Below are 17,294 nucleotides of genomic sequence, written 5' to 3' on the forward strand. Positions count from 1 at the left end.
TCGTCTTTCAGCCCTGCCGTCCTGTGAGTTTTCTCAACACCCCAGCAAATCAGGAGAGGACCAAGCCTGCCAGAACCAAGGTAGTGTGTTCAACTGCAGCACAAAAAAGTTAAAAACAAAAGTGAAAACAGGAGGGGACTGACTTCTCTGGGGCAAGTGTTAGGAGGAGACAGACCCTACACTTCTTTCTCTGGTCCCAGGGACCTGGCTTGTTCCCACGTTGGGGGCTCATGCAGCACAGCCATGGTATCCTGACCAGGGGGATGTGTGACCCTAGTTGCGGTGTCTGGGGATTGTGTGGGGCTCACCCCATCCGTGTGGGTCAGGCTCATGTGCAGACCCCATGTCTGCTCTTTGCCTGCAGTGTGTCTTGTCCCCTCTGAGATTTCCAACATCCGAATTGAGGGTGTTGCCCTGATTAACCTGTGGTCCCTTTCCTTCTCTTAACCTTGTCATGTTCATATGAGGACAGGCACCTTTGAGCAGGGTGGTCCTCCTGCTGAGGGACAACCCTTGGTGGTATCATGTTAATATCATAGCAGATCATATGTCTTATCTATGGGGTCGCTGCTGTCTGGGTTCCCGTGGACAGAGCTCAGGTAACACAGACTGGCCCCCCCTAAGAATGGTCCTCCACATGCCATGTGCCCGAGGTGGGGGACAGTGCTTTGACCTTGCACATTTGTAACAAAGGGGTCAGATTGGAGTCTCAGTTAACCAGACATTTTAAATTTTTAAATGAAATAAAACACACATCACACACCATTTACCATCATCATCATTTTAAGTGCATGTTTCTGACGCATCAGGTACATTCACCTTGTTGTGGAGCCATTACCACCATCTCTAGAAAATTCCACGACCGTGAAAGTCTCACTCCATCCCCTCCCGAAGCCCTGCTGCCAACGACCACTTAGGTCCATGAGTTGTCGACTCTTGGGCCCCTATTTGAGTGGAATCCTGCAGTGTTTGCCCCTCGAAGCTCTGCTTGTTTGCATCTGAATACCCTATATTTAGGGAGAGGGCGTGTGAGGAAGAGGCTGTAGGAGGGACAGGGTGTGCGGGGCACAGATGAGCCAGAACCTGACCAGCCGCTTCTGGGGCCCTCTGCTCCCGTGTCTTGGGCTGTTCGTCATCTGCATCATTGCTGTCCACGCTGGCAGCCCTGGGGCACTGATGTCTGAGTGAGTGAGACTCCTCTGGTGCCCCGCCTTCCACCTGCTCTTTCTGCTGGTTGGGGAGAGGGCTGCTAGCTGGGTGGTCTCTGCTCCTGCAGCAGGAAGGACCCTGCAGGGGGGACCCACAGAGTGTGGAATGCGATCCCTGGAGCTTGGGGAGCGGGCCACAGCGTGAGGGCCGTGACAAATGCTCAGGCTGCCACATCACTGACAGAATGTTCCCAAGACCCCACTCAGGAGGGAGTGTTGGGTGGCCCGGGACCCCAGAGACCCCCTTCCTGTCCTGGAGCTCAGAGAGCACATCCCCTGTGGGCTTTGGATTCACCCCGTGGCTCACGCCATCTCCCTCTGTCCTGTCTTTGAATGAAGGAAAATGATTTCTCCTATTAGTGTCCACAATACAGGTCTAGTCCTGTCGATATTATGGTTCTTTAATTTAGGTGTCCTGGAATAGCATCTGTTTTTAGGCCTAAAGAAGAAACAGCTCATGAGTATAAAACATTTTCAGATGAAACTAATATTCAATGACTATGCTACTTCGTTGTTGAATTAGTCATAATTCTCCTGGTTTTAGATCTAATGTGGGGATTATAGAGGAGTAAAAATTTAAATCTTCATAATCTGTGTGTTCATAGCTTCAGTATCATTGATGACCCACAGTTTTTACGTTTAGGGAAGGGTTACTGATTTCATGTATCATGTAAAAGATTTGTAATGAGGATAGGGCAATTAAGATTCGAATGATGGCCGGTACATGGTCCAAATTGTCTCTACTTGTGCATCTATTGTGTGTACATGAGTAAGTTTAGTTGTCAGTATTAATGAAATAATACAGAGGGCTAGAGAACTTATTTTAAAAGTGATTATTAATGTATGATCATGAAAATGTAAAAGGTTTTCCATAATAGGTGATGTTGCATCTAGAAAGCCTGGCTGAAATGGATTTGCCATCGTGTTATACAGTATTTTTGTCTATGATTCAACTTTGACAAAGTTACATAATTTTTTGCTATTATCTCACTTATTAATAAAGACATAATAGTTATGGTGTTGGCTTGAAACTGGTTGAGGATTCAGTTCCTTCTTTTCTTATTTTAAATTTACATAGGTATGATCTTCAAGTATAGAATATGGTAGAGGGCATTCATGTAACCATTCTGGGTTAGTAGTCGTTAGTTCCTCTTCTGAAACTTCTCATTTAGATGCAAATACATCTCAAAATTTGAAGATTATTAGCATTACTGCTGTTAATGAGATGAATGAGTGAAATATTTCTTGTGTGTGCTTGGGGGTAGCTGGAGTAAAGTCGTGGCATCCCTGAAAAGCCAAGAAAGTGCTGCAGGGGAAAAAAGAATCATATTTTCTACTACAAATAAAATTGTGAAGTGAATTTTTGCTCATGTTAAGTGTATAACCTGAGGTTATTGGAAATCAGTGCACAAAGCCTCCTATAATAGTGAAGACTGCTCCCATTCACATTACATACTGGAATGTGCTACTGCATAGTCTGTATTGTGGAAGACAGTGTCCTGGGATGAACTGGCTAAGATGATTCCTGTTAAACCACCTACTGTAAAAAGAAAAATAAAGCATAAGTCTCATTTTGCTATACTATATCATAATCTCTATGAAGAGTTGTTAATCAGCCAGTTTTACTGCTAAAGGAATAGCAATAGTTATGGTAGCTGATGTAAAGCATGCTCATGGGTCAACATCTATTCCTACGGTAAACATATGATGGGCCCACAAGATAAATCCTAAAAAGCCAGTGGACATGGCTCATACTATTCCCATATATTCCCACATATCTGTCCCAAATAGTATGTCACGATATGTGAGATTATTCTGAACCCTGGTAGGATAAGAATATAGACTTCAGGGTGACCACAGAATCAAAATAGCCGTTGGTGTAGGATTGGGTCTCCTCCTGTAGGATAAAAGAAAGCAGTGTTTAGATTTTGATCTGTTAACAGTATGGTAATTCCAGCTGCTAGAACTGAGAGTGATATAGTAATATGGCTATAACTAGGGCAGATCGAATAATGGTGTTTAATATTGGGATAATGGCTGGTGGTTTATATTAAAGACGGCAGTAATAAAAGTAACAGCACCAAGAATTGAGGAAACATCTACTAAATGTAAGGAGAAAATGGTGAGGTGGACAGAGGCTCCTGCATGGGCCAGACTGCCAGCTAGGGCTGAATATATGGTTCCACCGGTACCAGAACCAGCTTCTACTATTGATGATATGAGTAGGAGTAAGACTGATGGGGGAAGTAGTCTAAAGTTTATATTATTTATTCGGGGAAATGCTAAATTGAGTGCCCCAGTTATTACGGAGAGAAGCCAGTTTCTGAACCTTCCAATCATAATAGGTATAACTATAAAGAAAATTATGACAAATGCATGTTCCGACGACATGGATTTGGTCAGCTCCCAGCAGCACTCTGTTGGCCTAGCTCAGCACGGATTAATGGACTTAAAGTGGTGCCTACTATTTCAGTTCAAGCACCAAATAATAAAGTCCTGATATCTTTGTGATTTGTTGAAAATAATCAGCGGTTTGTGAACATAGGTAAAAAAGGCTGAGCAAGTGTTAGGCTGTAAATCTAAAGACAGAGGCTATGCCCTCTTTTTGTCAAGCCCTGGGGTGAATCAACAAATTGAACTGCAGATTCAAAGATGCAGACGTTGAGAATGGATTTGAGGACACGGTGTGGTGGGGAAGGGGAGGCTGGGATGTAGTGAGAGAGTGGCATGGACATATATACTACCAAATGTAAAACAGCTAGCTAGTGGGAAGCAGCCGCATAGCATAGGGAGATCAGCTCGGTGCTTTGTGACCACCTAAAGGGGTGGGAGGGAGGCTCAAGAGGGAGGAGATGGGGACATATGTATAAGTATAGCTGATTCGCTTTGTTATACAGCAGAAACTAATACACCATTGTAAAGCAATTATACTCCAATAAAGATGTATAAAAAAATTTATTTTAGGGGCTTCCCTGGTGGCGCAGTGGTTGAGAGTCCACCTGCTGATGCAGGGGACATGGGTTCGTGCCCCGGTCTGGGAGGATACCACGTGCCGCGGAGCGGCTGGGCCCGTGAGCCACGGCCGCTGAGCTTGCGCGTCCGGAGCCTGTGCTCCGCAACGGTAGAGGCCACAGCAGTGAGAGGCCCACGTACCGCAAAAAAAAAAAAAAAAAAAAAAAAAAAAAAAAAAAATTCAATTAAAAAAAAAAGAAGCAGCTTCAGCTCTGCTGGCTCTTCTTCTACCTCTTTTTTTCTTGATGGTGGGAGTAGTAGATTCAAGCCAGCTGACTAGAGAATTTACCTGTTAACTAAAATTTTGTGGGGTGGAAGCCCAGCAATGTAGTAAGGATTTAGCTTGAAGTGTTTGATTTGCATTCAATTGATGTAGGATAGAGTCTTGCAATCCTTATTTTCAGGAATTGAGTAAATTGTACTTGCTTAGGGTTTTGAAAGCTCTTGGTCTATACTAGCCTAAATTCCTAGTCCAGCGCTGATAGAATGGGTATTAAGGGTGGTAATAGTGTGGATATTGAGGATTAGTAATGATAGGAAGGTTATTCGTTTTGTATGTTTGAATTGTCATTTTATTTTTAAGTTATTTATTGAAGGGAGTATAGTTAGTAACATGGAGTATGTTAGCCGAAAGTAGAAATACCTGTTGAGTAGTACTCTGATGGCTGTTAGTGTTGGCAGAATGATGTGATTGTTTTTTGTTTTCTCTTGGATAATTACTCATTTGGGTAAAAACCCTGATGGGGTGGGAGACCTCCCAGTGATAATATGATGGTAATGATAAGGATTGTGTTGAAAGGTGTTTTGTTTAATGTGTGTGATAATGACAGTGTTGCAGTACCTGAGCTGGGCATAAATAGTAAGAAGATAGCGTTATTCTGCACCGATAAAAGAAATTTTCACATATTGAGGTACGGGGAAGTAATTCTGGCTTATACATGATTTAACTCAAATTTTATGCTAACTTAAAAATAGCCAGTTTGTGGGCTATCAAACATACATTGTTCACCTGCTTTAATTTTTAAAGAAAAGGGCACACTGACCAGAAGTAAAGAATGTCCACGTTAAAAATAAAGATTAAATGCTTCCCTTCCTGGGATGCCAATTCTGGTAAGACCCTTCAATGATAAGACTCTTTCCCAGGTGTCAAGGCCATACTGACTTGTGTACATGTGTAGTTTTCTTTTTCGTTTTTATTTATTTATTTTTGAAATCTTGAAGGAATGTATCCCTGGCTTTAATGTTCTTTGTTCTGACAAGATATAAAACTGTACTGAAAACCATGCTTCTCTGAAGCAGTTCCTCAGAGTTACCTGAGACGTTGTCTTCTGGGATCTATAGTCCTCAGTTTGGCTCTTTTATAAAACAAAACTCTTTTCTATTCCTATTGTAGATTGTTTATTGATTATTTTCACTGAAATTACTTATAGTCGGCAGGATATCAGAAGAACCTGCCTGAGGTCACCTGGATCTACTTTGGACCGGTGCTCGGGAGACCAAGCCTGGGCCCTTTGAGCCCCTCTGGCTTCAAAGTACCCTTCAGGTGCTTTGGTGGGTTCTTCCTCATTATCTGGATCTCCTTGTACTAAGTGACAGTTTGACTTTTATTTGAGCTGTTATCTTAAGACTTGGAGTCTTAAGGGGATACTGGTATATTTCCTAGGTGAAGAGGTCCTAGGGGTAAGTTTCCAGGGAGAGGACCTGGGGGAATTTCTAAGCAGGAAAGCCTGGAAGAAATTTTGGAGTGAACTGTGTTGGCTGACTTTTTAAAAAAATGGCTTAAAATTGGACATTTAAATTTAATTTTAGATGTGTACTTTATAATAGAATGAACCTAGAAGAAAGCGGGAAATTGCGCTTCTAAAACCTACCAGCTCCCAGGCAGGCATCCACCCACTGACACTCTAGCTGGCTTCGACAATTGGTATGGAGCTAATACTTAACAAGTACTTACCTAATCCAAAAATGGCCAGGATGGAACTTTTTTGACATTCAAAACTGATTTTTGTGTGCACAATTAAAGAAAGCTGGCTTGATACAACATCTTTTCAAAATTCTGACTCTAAGAATAAAAGTACTCCTAGGAGAAAACTTGTAATTATGACTCTTATCATGTCCTTGAAGTGCTAACGCATACCACATTGTTTGAGACTACAGCCTTGGCTCAATTAGTGGAATGTAAAACTGAAGGGAATAAAAAGGCTTTTTAAACCTCAGGCAGGAAAACTATGAGATATCTGTGTCTATCTGGATGTGTGTATGTCTGTATGTATGTTACAAGTATGTTTCTACTTCCAGATGATATCATCAAAATGAGTTGATAGGGCTTCCCTGGTGGTGCAGTGGTTGAGAGTCCGCCTGCTGATGCAGGGGACACGGGTTCGTGCCCCGGTCCGGGGAGATGCCACATGCCGCGGAGCGGCTAGGCCCGTGAGCCATGGCCGCTGAGCCTGCGCGTCCGGAGCCTGTGCTCCGCAACGGGAGAGGCCACAACAGTGAGAGGCCCGCGTACCGGGGGAAAAAAAAAAGAGCTCTATTTAACTGACTTAAAAATACGCACTTACAAATCAGATATTTCTAATTGTAACAAAAATCTAACCCAAATTTTTAGAGGAGCATGCGATCTAGGATTAATCTTCAGTACATGAAAATAAGTTTTAAGTTGTTGACTTGATTAATACAAACATGCCTTTAGGGTCGTCAGTGTGAAGTATAATACTTTTATTTGGTACCTAGGTTTCCTAAAAGTCAATAAGCTCATGCTACCTCTGTTACAAAATTTGTCAACAAGAAAATTAACTTAGTATGGTGGTATTTTCATAAGTAATAAAATTGAGATAAATGGGATAAAAGCTTTTAGGTGAACTCTTTAAAAATGATTATGCTTTATGGTATGTATACCTAGAAAGAGTTTCTCCAGATTTTGGGTAACTTGAAACTTTGGAGTTGTGCTAAATTAAATTAAATGATGGGAATTCACTAACTATCCAGATCATTTCCAATTAAGATAAAAATACTAAAACATTAATTGCTCAGCATGTCTAAATTTACCTACTTTGTCTTATCAGAGAAAAACTAAAGATGTTTGGGTTTATTGGACACGTCTTGTACCACAATGAGAAAAGAAATCATGCTATGAGAAAATGTATGTTTCTAAAGGTTGTTGAAATATGTTGATAAGCTTGCCAGTCAGGAAACGCTGGTATAACAGTTCACAATGTACTGTTTCTTGGTTTTTGTTAGGGATTAAGGTTTTCAAGGGTTAAATATTATATTTGTAATTAAAGTTAGTAGAAAGGTAAACATTTGAGTATTCAAGGAAAAAAAAGATGTGTGTTTTCAGTAAAAGGAGGATTGAAGAAAGAAAATGGATTTAGTTAATGGAAAATGAAGTGATACTGTCCTGAAGTGTCTCAAAGAGCGAGATATTCAACTAATTATGCTTATTTGGTCATAATTGACATGGGAAGCATTGTCAACATTAAGCCTTCTTTATGTCTATATCGTGTAAATGTTCCCGAAATTATATGAAATTCCTGAAAATCTTATATGTCCTGACATAGAATGTTTCTTTGTCATCAAAATCGAGGCTCACACTAAAGGGACTGAACCCCCGAGTATTAGGGAGATGCTCCGCTCTTTCATGCAAAGGCAACAACACAGCTGATGGCACTTGTAGGTGAAGTCCATTCTGTGTCTACAGAAAATTAACACCTCATTGTCAGGCTTTTGCCATCCTGATGTCCTTATAACACGACAACAGTCTGCTCCTAAATCAGAGAAATTAAGATGGGTCAACAATAGCTGTGAATTAAACAGTCTGGGATATGGGAAACCAAGACGGCTGCTTGGCTTTTCCTGGCTTCCTGGCAAACCCCATTTCTATTTGATGGGTTAAGGCCTTCCCTGGCTGCAAGGCTGATGCCCTCACAATGACAAAGAAACTTGGAAAATGTGTTTCCCACTTGGGGTATACTTTACACAGTCTCCAGCGAACAAGGCACCCACTTCACGTGACAAATCATATAAGCCTTAACAAAAACCTCAAAAACTTTAAAAAAATGTCCTCAATCATCAGGCAAGGTCACCAAAACTAATGGGAAAACTGGACTCAAGCAGAACAAAAATTAATTATATGGGATTGAATGAGCTTGTAAATATGATTATAATTTTTATGATTTTTTGTCTGAAATATTACTGGCTTTTCATCTTTGTTTTCCAGATATAAGGAGACCTTTCCCCTTAAGCAAAGTATGACTTACAGCAATTTGGTAAATTATTCCTTTGTGAGCAGAACTGAAGCATTTATCTTTTCTCTCTACCTGATTCCTCCTGAATGTAGAATCTCTTAGGTTCCTCACAGCCTTTCCAGGTGAAAAAGGAAGTCCGCTTCCTGGCAGAAATGAGAACCTCAAGATATTTTGGAACATAGTTAGAGAGGAATCCACCTAAATCTGTAGGTATTGCAGGTAGAATCTAATGGCATAGCTTTCCTGGCTTTGAGAGGCCTTTTAAAAGTTCAATTTGAGATCCCTTATGAAAAGTTGCAATAAAGCCAAATTTCAAAGGGCCTATATGATCAGTTACACTTATGTAAGTAACCAGGGTAAGTGTATAGAAACCAGATTTATTCTTCAAACAAATTAGTCTTAATTTGACTATGTTTGGTCAAAATGAAGATAATTTATATAGAAAAATTAAGTTTCAATGATATACCTTCGTGGATATTGAGGTTTTATATGTACTGAGGTGTTGTACTTACTGCCTACATCCGAGATGCCACTTTGTTATGTCACATTATTGTAAAGTTTAATTGAATTATTAAAAGGATATCCAAGCTTGCTTCTGAAGCCGATCACAGTGTTCTATCTTTGGATGAAGATCAGATGCTCCATGACCTGCACCTAGGAGATTGGGCATACTGGAAAAGATCATTTAAAGGACTATCTCAAACCTAAAAGGAAGGATCCTTATCAGGTACTCTTAACTGGCTCATGCACAGTAAAACTGAAGGGAATTAACTCTCCAATTTTTATTTCTCACTTAAAAAGGGCCTCTGCATCAGACTGGTCTGTAGAGGGGACTGCTGACCTCAAGCTCACCTTAAGACAACCATCAAGCCAGGACGAGAAGACGATGACAACAGTGGACAGCTGACCCAAGAATCCGGGCCAAGCCTGTAAGACCCATCCTACTAGTTCGATTGAACTGTTATTTGAATGTTTGTCTCCCTATCAAAACTGAAAGTTACTCTTCTACTTCTAGCTGTACTTTTGCCTCAATATTGAAGATGGAAAGAAAATTCTTTAGTAAAGTTGTCACAAAGCATAGCTACTGGGATAGGCCCCTCATAATACCTGTCGCTGACTTCTCAGATGTTGCTAATGTTACCGCTCACCCAGACCAACCTCTCTCTGACCTAATCTTTCAGGTTTAAATTCTTCAACGTATTAATATGGCCATTCCTTGTCTGATACTATCTTCAGTCCCTAGAGACTGAGCAATACTTACCCCAGGACCCCCTCCCTCTGTCCCTTACTTAATTGAAAAATGTCTTAATAGCTGACAAATAGAAGGTATATATTTATTAGAATATTACGTTATCCCATTGTCTATACATCAGGAAATAAATGAATCTCCTTTCTCTCTTCATTAAAGAGTCAAGCAATCTGTGTTAGCAAAATACCAAGATACCAGTGGCAAATCTTTTGGGAATCTTGGTTCTTAATGCAGGAGTGTATGTAAACAAAAAGATCAGAAATTTATCAGCCACCACTAGTCAAACAGCCAAAAAGACTGCACTGCAGCACAACAGATATCCCTATATTCCTTAGCCCAGGTAGTATTAGATAACTGGGTTGCCTTAGATTTTCTACTGGTATTTGTGCTATTGTTCACACTTATGGGTTAAATTTTTTTTTTTTTAATTAGAATGGGGATAATAGTAACCTGTGTGAGCTTGTTATTTCAATTATAATTCCTGAGATAATGGTTAGTAGAATGATAGTAAACACAAGAGGGTTTATTAGTACTGGAAGGATGTAAACCAACATTTTTGGGGTATGGGCCCAATAGTTAGTTAGCTGACTTTACCATGAAGAATTTAAAATTCTTAAGGGTGGGCTCAATTTCTATGATTCTAGAAATAAGAGGGTTTAAACCTCTATTACTAACTCTATCAAAATAACTCTTTGTCAGACATATTTCTTATGTTTGTGGTGGGATGCCTGATGTGATGACAGGTAGTGAAACTTCTCATACACATAAGACTAATGTTAGTGGTAAAAATTTTTTCATAAGAGATATATAAGCTGATCTTATCAAAATTGTGGGCAGGATGCTTGAATTCATATAAAGGAGATTGTTAGGAGGAGTGTTTTAATGATGACATTGGCTGTATAGAATTCTAGCATGTAGGGGTTGTTAAATGCTCCTAAAAATAGGAGTGTTGTGAAAATATTTATTATAATAATATTGACATACTCTGCTAGGAAGAACAGGGTGAATAAGCCTGCTACATTTTCTACATTGAAGCCAAATATAGGTTAAATCAAATGGGACTCTGTTGGTTTCTGCTAGAGTAGAGATAAATCACATTCTGGCTAGGGGTCAGGATGGGAAAATTAGTCACAGGTATTCTTGTGTAATAATTACTGCTGAAAGTGTAAATGATCATTTATCACTAGAACTGATAAGAGAATAATTGCTACTGTTACATCATATGAGATTGTCTGTGCTACTGCATGGAGACCTCCGATGACTGTGTATTTTGAATCCAAAACGCATACAGATCAGAGGATGGAAAAAATGGCTAGGCTTGATAGCTAGTAAATAGTACACCTAGGTTTATGTTAACTAGTGGAAAGGGTAGGGGGAGAGGAATTCATCTTGCGAGAGCCAGGCTTGAGGCTAGACTTGATGCGATAATACAGAAATTGATGAGATTGATGGTCATAGTGTTTCTTTAATAAATAATCTGACTGTATCAGCAGTGGGTTATAATAATCCATAAGGGCTGACGATGTGTGGCCCTTTCTGGATGTGTATATAGCCTAGGAATTTCCGTTCCATTAATGTGAGGAATGCTACAGCTAGTAAAAGTAGAATTGGTGAAAGAATGCAGATTATAAATATTTCTGTAGGAAAAGGACTTGAACCTCTGCGGATAAAGGTTTTAGTTTTACACAATTACCGGGCTCTACCACCCTAACAAACCCTGTTCTATAGTGGGGTATGTATAAATTAATTGAATTGAGATTATATCATCAATTAGTTTGAAGACATTTTGTAAAATAGGCCTTATTTCTCTTGTTCTTTCATACTGCAAGAAATATAGAATAGAAACCTAATGGGATTACTCCAGTCTGAACTCAGATCAAACAGGACTTTACTAATCACTGAACAGACCGTTAATAGCAGTTATACTATTGGGATGTACTGATCCAGCATCAAGGTCATAAACCTTATCGTCAGTATGAACTCTACAATTGTGCTGCTACCCCTAGGGTAACTTATTCCACTTATCAATATTTTGGATCATTAATGGATAAAGCATTTTGACTAGCTGGTCTAAATCTTAATCACTCCGATGTTTTATTCTCCAAGGTTACCCCAACCAAAATTGTTAATCCATTAAAAGCTATGTTGGGGCTTCCCTGGTGGCGCAGTTGTTGAGAGTCCGCCTGCCGATGTGGGGGACACGGGTTCGTGCCCTGGTCCGGGAAGATCCCACATGCCGTGGAGCGGCTGAGCCTGCGTGCCTGGAGCCTGTGCTCCGCAACGGGAGAGGCCACAACAGTGAGAGGCCCGCATACTGCAAAAAAAAAAGCTATGCTGGAGGCTTTCAAGACGGCAGAGTGGAAGGACCTTGAGCTTACCTCCTTCTCATGAACATACCAATATCACAACTGACTGCTGAACAACCATTGATTACAAAAAAGACTGGAACCTACCAAAAAACATCATCTACATCTAAAGGCATAAAGAAGAGACCACAATGAGATGGTAGGAGGGGTGTACTCGCAATATAATCAAATCCCCCCACCCCCGCCCGTGGGTGACCCACACACTGGAGAATAATTACACTGCAGAGACTTTCCCACAGGAGTGAGAGTTCTGAGGCCCCCATCAGGCTTCCCAGCCTGGGGGTCTGGTGTTGGGAAGAAGAGCCCCTCAGAGCATCTGGATTTGAAGACCAGAGGGGCTTAACTTAATGCAGAGCTCCACAGGAGTGGGGGACATAGAGACTTAACTCCTGAAGGTATTGCACAAAATCTCATGCACCGGGACCAAGGGCAAAAGCAGTAACCTCATAGGAGCCTGGGCGAGACCTACCTGCTGGTCTTGGAGGGTCTCCTGGGCAGGTGGGGGGTGGCTGTAGCTCATGCTGGGGTCATAAAAGCTGGTGGCAGAAGGGGATTGTTCATCTGCATGAACTCTCGTTGAGGCAGACATCATTAGCAACAAGACCCAGCCCCACCCAACAGCCTGTAGGCTTCAGTGCCAGACGCCTCAGGCCAAACAACTAACGGGGTGGGAACACAGCCCCACCCATTAGCAGACGGGCTGCCTAGAGACTTCCTGATCCCACAGCCGCCTCTAGACATGCCCCTAGCCCTGCCCACCAGAGGGCCAGGACCCAGCTCCACCCACCAGTGGGCAGGTATCTGCCCTTCCCGCCAGGAAGCCTACCCAAGCTTCTAGACCAGCCTCACCCATGGCGGGCAGAAACCAGAAGGAAGAAAACTATGATCCAGCAGCCTGTTGTCTCAAACACAGGCCGGACATTACCCTGCGGCCCCTGGCCCTTGGGTGACGAGAGAGGAGTGCACTGCTGGGACACACAGGACGTCTCCTACAGAGGGCTACTTCTCCAAAGTCGAGAAAGGTAATTAACCCAAAATGAGGTGGCAGAGGAATGTGTTTCAGATGAAGGACCAAGATAAAACCCCAGAAGAACTAAGTGATGTGGAGGTAAGCAATCTACCTGAGAAAGAGTTCAGAGTAATGATTGTAAAGGTGATCCAAGAGCTTGGGAGAAAAATGGATGCACGGATAGATAAGTCACAAGTGTTTTTTAACAAAGAGTTAGAAAATATAAAGAACAACCGAACAGTTGAACAGTACAATAACTGAAATGAAAAACACACTAGAAGGAATCAATCAATAGTAGAGTAAATGAAGCAGAATGGATCAGTGAGCTGGAAGACAGAGTAGGGGAGGTCACTACTGTGGAGCAGAAAAAAGAATGAAGAGAAATGAGGACAGTTCAGGAGACCTCTGGAACAACATAAAGCACACTAACATTCACATTATAGGGGTCCTAGAAGGAGAAGAGAGAGAGAAAGGCCCGAGAAAATATTTGAAGAGATAATAGCTGAAAACTTCCCTAACCTGGGGAAGGAAACAATCACCCAAGTCCAGGAAGCACGGAGAGTTCCATACAGGATAAACCCACAGAGGAATACACCACGCTGCACTGTGATCAGGATGACAACAATTAAAGAGAAAATATTAAAAGCAGCAAGGGAAAAGCAACAAATAACACACAAGGGAACTCCTATAAGGTTATCAGCTGATTTTTCAGCAGCGACTCTGCAGACCAGAACGGAATGGCATGATACTCTGTTCACTTATTTTAAGTGTGTCTGTCAGGCAAGAGCTGCTGTGATGGTTTACAATGATGCCAATAAAAAGTGGGTACCAGCTGGTGGTTCAGCTGGGTTCAGCACAGTTCATATATATCGTCATACATGGAACAACACATTGAGTGGTGGGCAGGAAGATTCAGGACCATCAGGTCGTGGTAAATTGTGCCATTCCTAAAGGGCTGAAGTACAATCAAGCAACACAGACGTTCCACCAATGGGGGGACACTAACTAGACAGGTGTACGGTCTCAACTTTGGCAGCAAAGAAGATGCCAGTGTCTTCGCGAGTGCCATGATGCATGCCTTAGAAGTGTTGAATTCACAGGAAACGGCCAACGTTGCCTAGACAAAATTCACAGAGCTACCTGCCCAAGTTCAGAATGGCCCATCACGAGAAGAATTGGAAAGTCAAAGAAGGCAACTACAAGAACAGCAACAAAAGGAGCTGGAGTGGGACAGGCTAGAGGGAGAGATTGGAGAGGGAGAGGTTAGAAAGGGAAAGGCTGGAGAGGGAAAGACAAGAGCTGGAGGGGCTGGAGAGACGGGCCTGGGAAAGGCCAGAACAAGAGCGGCGAGAGCAGCTAGAAAGGGAGCAGCTGGAATGGGAGCGAGAGCCAAGAATGGCAAATGCCGCTGCCCCTGCCTCTGTGGAGACGACTCCTCTGCTTCTGAGCCAGACTTGCAGGCAACCTCTCTGCCGGCCAAGACTCCAGCCCAGCAGGACATTGTCTTGGGACCACCTGCACCCCCACCCCCTCCTCCACTCCCACCAGGTCCTGCCCAGGCATCAGCTGCGCTCCCTCCTCCCCCAGGACCCTTCTGCCTCCTCCACTTCCAACCTCAGGGCCCCCGCCTCTGCCTCCTCCACCACCTCTTAATCATATACCCCCTCCTTCTCCACCACCTGCTTCTCCCCTCCCTGCATCTGGATTCTTTTCGGGATCCCTGTCTGAAGACAATCGCCCTTTAACTGGACTTGCAGCTGCAATTATTAGAGCAAAACTTAGGAAACTGTTGCGCATGGAGGATGCCTCCTTCCCAAGCGGAGGGACTACCATTGGTGTGAATTCAGCGTCATCTAAAACAGATACGGGTCGTGGAAATGGACCCCTTCCTTTAGGGGTAGTGGTTTAATGGAAGAAGTGAGTGCCCTGCTGGCCAGGAGGAGGAGAATTGCTGAAAAGGGATCAATACAAAAAGAACAAAAACAGGACAAAAATGAAAATTCAGAGTCTGTAACTTCTAAGGCCTCTTCAACAAGTACACCTGAACCGACAAGAAAACCTTGGGAAAGAACAAATACAATGAATGGCAGCAAGTCACCTGTTATTTCCAGACCAAAATCTGCGCCCTCGTCACAGCCCAGTGCCAACAGAGTCCAGACAGAGGGACTGGACTATGACAGGCTAAAGCAGGACATTCTAGATGAAATGAGAAAAGAATTAACTAAGCTAAAAGAAGAGCTCATTGATGCAATCAGGCAGGAACTGAGCAAGTCAAACACCGCGTAGAGAAACAAACTAAGGAGAGATAGGACTTCAATCTGGAGTGGAAAAAAAAAAAAACCCTACAAACAGCAACTGTTAATAACAACAAACCTCTACATTTTGTGAGCTGTAAGAAGAAAATGGAAATAAACAGAAGGAGGGAAAAACCAACATACTTTGAAAGTCTTCAGACATTACTACTCTGGCGATAAGCCATTTCCCTCCCAGTTTGTTGCTTTTTTCTGACCTTTACAACAGGATGGAAGAGAGTCGCATAGGAGTTCCTGTATCAGTTTTGCAGAAAATACTAAACGCATCAGGCAAGATGACTGCAATGAAATATTTTCATGTCAAGAGAAAACCGCACATTTTCCACAATCCATTGCTAAAATAAAAAGGAGAAAGGCTTGAGAAGTTTTTTTCAGAGAATGCTGATGAAGAATTTAGCAAGTTATGCTATTGTATTGTAAACGCTTCTCTCAGGTTTGTCTTCCTATCATATTTAATATTCCATGAATAATTGAGATCAGCCCTATGTAGTTAAGATCATAAAGTGTGGAACCAAAGGAATTGTATTTGCTTTCAAAGGGTGATATTTATAAGAAAGAGTCCTAGAAATGATTTGTCCAGAGTGAGGAATTTTAGAATGATAGGAAGTCTCTCGAGTTAGCCTTCATGCAATTTTGTAGATTCAAACATAAAATTCATCCAGAATTTAAAGATTTAGATGCCTTCCTGAATTGTTACAGTGCTTTACCAAATCTACGACTTCTACGTAACACAAACCAGTGGTCAAATGTAAAACAATATATTGTAGATTTACTGTAGGTTTTTGACCTTTTTTAGATTAATGCCTGCAGACGTTTTTGTAATGTAATTACAACCTCCACAAAATTAGTTTTTTAAATTGCAGACAGTAATGCATGTCAAACTAATATACAGTGGCCTTTTCAAGGCTTAGTCCCAGGGAAAACATTTTGTAGAGTATAGGGGAGTGGGAGGAAGGGAAGGAATAATTTTTTATTTAAAGTTAACTTCCGTACTATCTTTTTTCTCAATTATCTGCATGAATAATAATGAGGAATATTTTGTGACTTTGATAAATATGTTAACAGAACCAAGTACTTAATCTTCTACATCATGTCTCCGGCTATTTGTATTTTAACTTCAGTAAGTTCAGTGGTCTGAAACATGATTCTGAGCTTCACATGCATTGTATCTTACTGTGGAACTCAAAAGTTCGATCCCTGAATTTGGCTATTATTATTAACTAGGGGCCCTGCAGTTTTACAGGTGTTCAGGTGCACGTTCCTGACTACAAAGCTGCTTTTGAATTTTTGTTAGGTTGAAATACTAAAAAAGTAACAATGATGGCAGCAATTAATGTTACAGAAATCATTAAAGGGAAAACGACGGGTCCTGCATAATTTTCTTTTAATAGACTTAGGTGGTGGGAGGAAGGAACTAGATACTCTACTTACCGCCGTGTGCATGTGTGTGTGTGCGTGCGTGTTTGTGTGGGCACTCGTGTGTGTGTATGTTATCCACTCCCTTTTCTTTGAGACTTCTAAGATTAAAATAGGGGAGAAATCCTGTATGTTGCAATGAGAGAATTTTTTGAAAATTCAGGAAATCAGAAATTCTCCAGGCTCTCCATCCTGATTTATGCTTGAGTTGTTATGTGCCATATTTGCTTTGAAATCTTTGGTTATCAGTAGTTGTACTAAAATTTTGAAGAAATAATCCACTTTCATCTGCTTTCTAGATTTCTTAATCTAAATTCATAAGACAGATCTTGTTGATAGCATAGTTTTCTAAATGCTGCAGGTTTGCAGCCATTACCACTTCAAAGAGGTTTGAAGGAATTTTTTTTCCTTGTTAAGATAGTTCCTGTTTCTGTAGAAACATTTTTAGATTAATTTGTGATGGATAAGCTAT

General features: G+C 41.5%; 1 pseudogene across 1 annotated transcript; it reads left to right on the forward strand.

Moving 5' to 3' along the window:
- Positions 1–12,609: 12,609 nt before the first annotated feature.
- LOC307178824 (protein enabled homolog) lies at positions 12,610–15,605 on the forward strand (annotated as a pseudogene). The gene has a single exon. The product of its transcript is annotated as a protein enabled homolog (transcript).
- Positions 15,606–17,294: the final 1,689 nt, after the last annotated feature.

This window comes from Stenella coeruleoalba (genome assembly GCF_951394435.1).
Source record: "Stenella coeruleoalba genome assembly, chromosome: 20".
NCBI lineage: Eukaryota > Metazoa > Chordata > Mammalia > Artiodactyla > Delphinidae > Stenella > Stenella coeruleoalba.